We start from the raw sequence: 8,559 nt of genomic DNA, 5'->3' as shown, positions 1-8,559 counted from the left end.
TATGATACGCTCTATCACACATAAACCTCCTTATATCTTCCTCAAAACAGCCACCATACCTACCTATTATGGCATTTCCATCGCCATTCCGAGATATATTGCCATGCAACTTTCCATCGTTTCGTTTATCATGACACGCTCCATCATTGTCATATTGCTTTGCATGATCATGTAGTTGACATTGTATTTGTGGAAAAGCCACCATTCATAATTCTTTCATACATGTCGCTCTGATTCATTGCATATCCCGGTACACCGCCGGAGGCATCCACATAGAGTCATATTTTGTTCTAAGTATTGAGTTGTAATTTATGAGTTGTAAGTAAATAAAAGTGTGATGATCATCATTATTAGAGCATTGTCCCAAGTGAGGAAAGGATGATGGAGACTATGATTCCCCCACAAGTTGGGATGAGACTCCGGACTAAAAAAAGAGGCCATAAAAAAAAGAGAAAAGGCCCAAATAAAAAAATGATGAGAGAAAAAGAGAGAAGGGACAATGTTACTATCCTTTTACCACACTTGTGCTTCAAAGTAGCACCGTAATCTTCATGATAGAGAGTCTCTCGTTTTGTCCTTTCATATACTAGTGGGAAATTTCATTATAGAACTTGGCTTGTATATTCCAATGATGGGCTTGCTCAAATGCCCGAGGTCTTTGTCAGCAAGCAAGTTGGATGCACACCCACTTAGTTTCTTTTGTTTGAGCTTTCATACACTTACAGCTCTAGTGCATCCGTTGCATGGCAATCCCTACTCCTTGCATTGACATCAATTGATGGGCATCTCCATAGCCCGTTGATTAGCCTCGTTGATGTGAGACTTTATCCTTCTTTTGTCTTCCCACATAACCCCTACCATTATACCTATTTCCACCATAGTGTTATATCCATGGCTTGCGCTCATGTATTGCGTAAGAGTTGAAAAGGCTGAAGCGCGTTAAAAAGTATGAACCAATTGCTTGGCTAAAACCGGGGTTGTACATGATGTGAATATTTTGTGTGGGGAAGACGGAGCATAACCAGACTATATGATTTTGTTGGGATAACTTGCTTTGGCTATGTTATTTTGATAAGACATAATTGCTTGGTTAGCATGCTTGAAGTATTATTATTTTTATGTCAACATTAAACTTTTATCTTGAATCATATTAAATCTGAACATTCGTGCCACAATAAGAAGAATTACATTGAAATTATGCTAAGTAGCATTCCACATCAAAAATTCTATTTTTATCATTTACCTACTCGAGGACGAGCAGGAATTAAGCTTGGGGATGCTTGATACGTCTCCAACGTATCTATAATTTTTTATTGTTCCATGCTATATTATATTCTGTTTTGGAGATTATTGGGATTTATTATACACTTTTATATTATTTTTGGGACTAACCTATTAACCAGCCCAGAATTGTTGTTTTTTGCCTATTTCAGAGTTTCGCAGAAAAAGAATATCAAACGGAGTCCAAACGGAATGAAACCTTCCGGAACGTGATTTTCGGAACGAACATGATCCAGAGGACTTGGACCCTACGTCAAGACATCAACCAGGAAGGCACGAGGTAGGGGGCGCGCCTACCCCCCTGGGCGCACCCTCCACCCTCGTGGGCCCACGTTGCTCCACCGACGTACTTTTCCTCCTATATATACCTATGTACCCCCAAACTACCAGATACGGAGCCAAAAACCTAATTCCACCGCCGCAACCTTCTGTACCCGTGAGATCCCATCTTGGGGCCTTTTCCGGAGCTCCGCCAGAGGGGGCATCGATCACGGAGGGCTTCTACATCAACACCATAGCCTCTCCGATGATGTGTGAGTAGTTTACCTCAGACCTTCGGGTCCATAGTTATTAGCTAGATGGCCTCTTCTCTCTTTTTGTATCTCAATACAATGTTCTCCCCCTCTCTTGTGGAGATCTATTCGATGTAATCTTCTTTTGCGGTGTGTTTGTTGAGACCGATGAATTGTGGGTTTATGATCAAGTTTATATATGAACAATATTTGAATCTTCTCTGAATTCTTTTATGTATGATTGGTTATCTTTGCAAGTCTCTTCGAATTATCAGTTTGGTTTGGCCTACTAGATTGATCTTTCTTGCAATGGGAGATGTGCTTAGCTTTGGGTTCAATCTTGCGGTGTCCTTTCCCAGTGGCAGTAGGGGCAGCAAGGCACGTATTGTATTGTTGCCATCGAGGATAACAAGATGGAGTTTATTTCATATTGCATCAGTTTATCCCTCTACATCATGTCATCTTACTTAAAGCGTTACTCTGTTCTTTTGAACTTAATACTCTAGATGCATGCTGGATAGCGGTCGATGTGTGGAGTAATAGTAGTAGATGCAGGCAGGAGTCGGTCTACTTGTCTTGGACGTGATGCCTATATACATGATCATACCTAGATATTCTCATAACTATGCTCAATTCTGTCAATTGCTCAATAGTAATTTGTTTACCCACCGTAATACTTAGCTCTCGAGAGAAGCCACTAGTGAAACCTATGGCCCCCGGGTCTATTTTCCATCATATTTATTCTCCCGACAACAAGTCATTTCTGGCACCATTTTTATTTTGCTTTCTTTACTTTGCATCTTTATCATAAAAATACCAAAAATATTATCTTATCGTATCTATCAGATCTCACTTTCGTAAGTGACCGTGAAGGGATTGACAACCCCTTTATTGCGTTGGTTGCGAGGATTTTATTTGTTTGTCTAGGTGCGAGGGACTCGTGTGTGGCCTCCTACTGGATTGATACCTTGGTTCTAAAAAACTGAGGGAAATACTTACGCCGCTTTACTGCATCACCCTTTCCTCTTCAAGGGAAAACCAACGCAGTGCTCAAGATGTAGCAGGCGCCGCCCCCCCCCCTCCTTGTCCAATTCGGACTCCCAAGGGGGGGCGTGGCCAGCCCTAGGCCTCCTCCTCTCTCTCTCTCACACAAGGCCCATGTTGGCCCATTAGTTCCCCCGGGGGTTCCGATAACCCCCCGACACTCCGATAAATATCCGATGACCCCCGGAACACTTCCGGTGTCTGAATATAGTCATCCAATATATAAATCTTTATGTCTCGACCATTTCGAGACTCCTCGTCATGTCCGTGATCACATCCGGGACTCCAAACTATCTTCGATACATCAAAACACATAAACTCATAATACCGATCGTCACCGAACGTTAAGCGTGCGGACCCTATGGGTTCGAGAACTATGCAGACATGACCAAGACACGTCTCCGGTCAATAACCAATAGTGGAACCTAGATGTTCATATTGGCTCCCACATATTCTACGAAGATCTTTATCGGTCAAACCGCATAACAACATACGTTGTTCCCTTTGTCATCGGTATTTACTTGCCCGAGATTCGATCGTCGGTGTCTCAATACCTAGTTCAATCTCGTTACCGGCAAGTCTCTTTACTCGTTCCGCAATGCATCACCCCGCAACTAACTCATTAGTCACGTTACTTGCAAGGCTTATAGTGATGTGCATTACTGAGAGGGCCCAGAGATACCTCTCCGACAATCGGAGTGACAAATCCTAATCTTGATCTATACCAACTCAACAAGTACCATCGGAGACACCTGTAGAGCACCTTTATAATCACCCAGTTACGTTGTGACGTTTGGTAGCACACAAGGTGTTCCTCCGGTATTCGGGAGTTGCATAATCTCATAGTCTGAGGAACATGTATAAGTCATGAAGAAAGCAGTAGCAATGAAACTGTAACGATCATAATGCTGAGCTAACGAATGGGTCTTGTCCGTCACATCATTCTCCTAATGATGTGATCCCATTCATCAAATGACAACACATGTCTATGGTTAGGAAACATAACCATCTTTGATAAACGAACTAGTCAAGTAGAGGCATACTAGGGACACTTTGTTTTGTCTATGTATTCACACATGTACTAAGTTTCCGGTTAATACAATTCTAGCATGAATAATAAACATTTATCATTAAATAAGGAAATAAATAATAACTTTATTATTGCCTCTAGGGCATATTTCCTTCATGTTCTCCTTCTCTTTTCTTCTCCTTCAAAACATTCATGGCATGGTAATTAATTGAGGAGCATATCTCATCAGAAGTTTTTGTAGAATCTCCCATGTTTGCCCTATTTCTCCAGTGCCACCAACGCCAAAGTATGCATGTTTTAATTTATCTTCCTCGTGTAAGCTCGAAATTGTATCCATAAAGCTCATGGCATCGTTGCAAGTAATTAGTTATAGTCTAACATGTTCCAACATAGCTTTCCTCCACACCTCCTTTACTTTCTTGCATTTAACAAAACAGCTCCCGACATCCTCATCCAGCCTAAAACAGAGAGGGCAGCAAACTATTACTTTCATACCTCTGCACTAGAGTTTCCTTCGCGGTGGTAGGCCAGGGGGTGTAGCGCCCATAAATTTGGACAATTGAAACCGCCCACGTCTTCATCTGCACTTGAGGAGGAAGTTAGTCCGGCAAGAGAGTTCATGGGTTGTGCTATCCACTGCTAATCTATAGGCAGATTTTACGAAGAAAATTCTTTTTGTCGTAATGCCATGCTATGAAATCTTCAGTGCGCTCTTGAATTGGAATTTGCAATATAACCTTTGCATCTTCTGGTAGAAAGGTTTATTTCACTAGGTCTTCATCCCGGGTATTTGTAGCAGGATCAATCAGGTCAGTGACCTTGTTTGTTAGGTTCCTGCCTTTTTGAGTAGTGAATGGTTCAGGAAATGCTAAAGGACTTTGATCACAAGAACTTGTACTATGAACAACATGTTTGATTTAGTTTCTTATATGATTAAAGACATCTGCATAGTTACAATCATATGAAATGCACCAGAGATACCAAGTTCATTCATTTGACATTCAAATGTATTTTTAATAGTTTATTACTCGCAATAGACATCATTTTGACACGCAGCAGAAACTCTGGCAATTAACCAGAGACACGCAAGGATACAATAATAGTTGGTTAAACAAACTAACAAAAATAACCTAAAAGCAAAAAACGAAAATCGTTGAATGTCTCGTACATTACATGAAAATAACATAGCATATCATCCGTTTGACCAAGAAAAAATGGGTTAGAGCACGGACTTCATGGTATACTGTTTTAAGTCGTAACGTCTAGACTTGTGCTTGATCATCTAAAGAGGAGCCTCGCCGTCGTTGCAGCATCTCTCCACTTTCACTCCAGTTAAGATAACAATCTCGTCGCAAAGGAGATCCATCATGTTGTCCTCATCTGAGATGCATGGCGAGTCGTCCTCATCGTCTGTCAGTGGCATGTGTGGTGCAGGTACGCGCAACAAGTTCCTAAGTAGCGTGGCGATGCAGAGCATGCCAGAGCCCAAGTTAACCAGATGGAGCTCGAATATCATCCTCCTCTTGTTATCCTCGGGCAGGTCAAGAAAATCACAAATACCCCGTGGTGCCGGTGGCTGCTCCGCGCCGTCCATGGCAGAGAGGTCCAAGGCGCATAACCTAGGAAAGGGGGCTGCACACCGAGATCAAGGTGCCCACGGGGGGGGGGGGGGCTGTCGTCCGGGAGCGAGAAGCCCAGCCAGAGCTTGAGATAAAAATATCAACATACACAACATAAAAATATCAATTCATGATGCATCTGATAATATTGATTTCATGTTGTGTATGTTAATCTTTTTTTATTATAAAGTTAGTCAAACTATACGAGGCTTGACTTTGACCAAATTTTATACGCAAACAAAAAAGAAACTGACGGAGAGAGTGTTAGATGATGGCTGTTCAGGTGTGTAACGTGACATAGATGTCACGTATATTGTATGCATGTGTATCTTGTGTAAATGGCGCACGTTGTTAGTATAAGTTGAGCCTTATCTTGTATAGCTTGGAGTAGGGGCAAAGCTTAGCAACAACCTGCGCATGATGTAATCTTCTGAGTATTTAACACGAACGCGTCCCTGCGAGGAAGGCAATACGCTTCCACAATCGTAGCTTTTACATGGCAACCAGAGCCATCCTCGAGCACATCCATGGCGTCTTCAAGTTCCTTCCCATCCTCGCCATTCACACACGCCACCACCGAGAAGCTCACGAAGGGCAACCAGGCTCTATGGCAGGCGACGGTGCTCTTGGCCATCCGAGGAGCACAGATGGCCAAGTACCTCGACATCGAGCAACCGCCACCGCCCATGCAGATTGATGTGGCCTCGTCTGACGGCAAGACGACGGCGGAAGCGCCGAACCCTGATTTCCAAACCTGGTATGCTCAAGACCAACAAATCTTCTCCTATCTCCTGACGACACTTCCTCGTGAGATAGCCATCCAGGTTGCTTCATGCCACACCTCTGTTGAGCTCTGGAACACGGTGGAAGGGACGCTTGCAACTCACACCCGTTCCCAGACCACCAATGTCCGGATCGCCCTCGCCAACTTGCAGAAGGGCAACTCCTCCATCACCGACTACGTCGGGAAGATCAAGTCTCTCTGCGACGAACTGATCGCTGCAAGGAAGAGGGTGGACGACGACGACATCGTCTCCCACATCCTGGCCGGGCTAGATGAAGACTTCGACCCGGTGGTGTCCGCCATGTGTTCCCGGGTGGAGCCGGTGACCGTGGCTGAGCTGTTCTCACAGCTGTCGAGCTTCGAAATGAGGCTCAATCTTCGGGGCGGAGGGTCCCAATCCTCTGCTAACGCCGCTACTCGAGGCCGTAGAAACGGCGCTGGCGGTGGTGATCGCGGTCGCCGCCAAGGCGGCAATGGTGGTGACCGCGGCGGGCGCGGCGGCAGCTACTCCAAGCCAGGAGGTCGCGGAGGCGGACACAACGGCAACAATAGCGGCGGGGGGTAGCTACAACAACCATGCCTCTGCCCCTAGGGTCCAGTGCCAGATCTGCGGCAAGATGGGCCATCCACCCTGGAAGTGCTGGAAGCGCTATGACGAATCCTACCAAGGCATGGAGGAGAAGTCGGCCAACCTCGCTACACCGCAGTACGGGGTGGACACCAACTGGTACTTGGACAGTGGTGCCACCGATCACATCACAGGAGATTTGGAGAAGCTGACCGTACGTGACCGCTACACCGGGAACGAGCAGATTCACACTGCCAGTGGATCAGGTATGGTTATCAAACACATCGGTCATTCAGCTATTCACACTCCTGATTGTGATCTTCTTCTAAACAATATTCTTCATGTACCTCAAGCCAACAAAAGTCTAATTTCTGCTAGCCGCCTTGCCGTTGACAACAATTCCTTTGTTGAAATTCATCCCTATTCTTTTCTTGTCAAGGAACGGGGAACGAAGAAGGTTCTCCTTCGAGGCAAGGGTAGACGAGGACTCTACCCGGTTAGGCACACGGGATCCGACGTCAAGAAGCACATGCTCAGTGCCACCAAGCTATCTCCGGATAGGTGGCACCGACGTCTAGGCCATCCATCTCCTCTTATTGTTAGCAAAATCATTAGCAAGGATAATCTCCCGTGTGCAAACTCTTTCAATATAGATTTGTATGTGATGCATGCCAAAAGGGCAAAAGTCACCAATTGCCTTATCCTAAGTCAAGAAGTGAATCAAAGTTTCCTTAACTTGTGTTCTCTGATGTTTGGGGTCCTGCTGTTGAAACAGTAGGAAGAAAGAAATACTATGTGAGTTTCATTGACGATTTCAGTAAATTCACATGGATATATTTGATCAAACACAAGTCTGAAGTTTTCCAAAAAATTCATGACTTTCAACATCTAGTAGAACGTCAATTTAATCGTAAAATCCTTGCTCCACAAACAGATTGGGGAGGGGAGTACGAAAAATTGAACTCCTTCAACAGAATAGGGATATCTCACCATTTCTCATGCCCTCACGCTCACCAATAAAATGTGTCAGCTAAGAGAAAACATCGACACATTATCGAAGTAGGCCTATCCCTCCTTGCTCAAGCCTCCATGCCCTTAAAATTTTGGGATGAGGCCTTCATTGCTGCCACCTATTTGATAAACCGAATTCCTAGCAAGGTTATCAAGTTTGAGACACCCTTTGAAAAACTATTTCATGAAAAACCCAACTACTCTATCCTTCGAATTTTTGGGTGTGCCTGCTGGCCCAACCTTCGACCTTACAATAATCACAAGCTTCAATTTCGGTCAAAACAATGTGCCTTTCTTGCGTATAGCAATCTACACAAAGGGTTTAAATGTCTTGATATATCTACTGGCCGTGTCTACATATCCAGAGACGTCATCTTTGATGAAAACATTTTTCCCTTCGCCAGCCTCCATCCAAACGCCGGTGCTCGGCTTCGTGCTGAAATTTATTACTTTCTCCGGAGTTATTAAATCCTTCTGATCATGGGGGTGAATGTTCTGCTAATGATCATGTGTTTAATAATCCTAATCCTGCAACCAATGGAGGCTGCGTTGAGCAAAACAGTGAAAAAAACAGCACTTCCGATCGTCATTTTATGCAACGTATAAGTGTTGGGGATCGTAGCAGAATTTAAAATTTTTTCTACGCATCACCAAGATCCATCTATGGAGTATACTAGCAACGAGGGGAAAGGAGTGCATCTACATACCCT

General features: G+C 44.2%; 1 non-coding gene across 1 annotated transcript; it reads left to right on the top strand.

Annotated features, from left to right (window-relative positions):
- Positions 1-6,496: 6,496 nt before the first annotated feature.
- LOC120965704 (small nucleolar RNA Z247) lies at positions 6,497-6,635 on the top strand. Its single transcript, XR_005758731.1, has one exon. It is a non-coding gene; the product is annotated as a small nucleolar RNA Z247 (small nucleolar RNA).
- The last annotated feature ends 1,924 nt before the right edge of the window (positions 6,636-8,559 follow it).

The sequence above is a fragment of the Aegilops tauschii genome, chromosome 5 (assembly GCF_002575655.3).
Source record: "Aegilops tauschii subsp. strangulata cultivar AL8/78 chromosome 5, Aet v6.0, whole genome shotgun sequence".
Taxonomy (NCBI): Eukaryota; Viridiplantae; Streptophyta; class Magnoliopsida; order Poales; family Poaceae; genus Aegilops; species Aegilops tauschii.
This window is presented reverse-complemented; position numbering and strand designations above follow the sequence as displayed.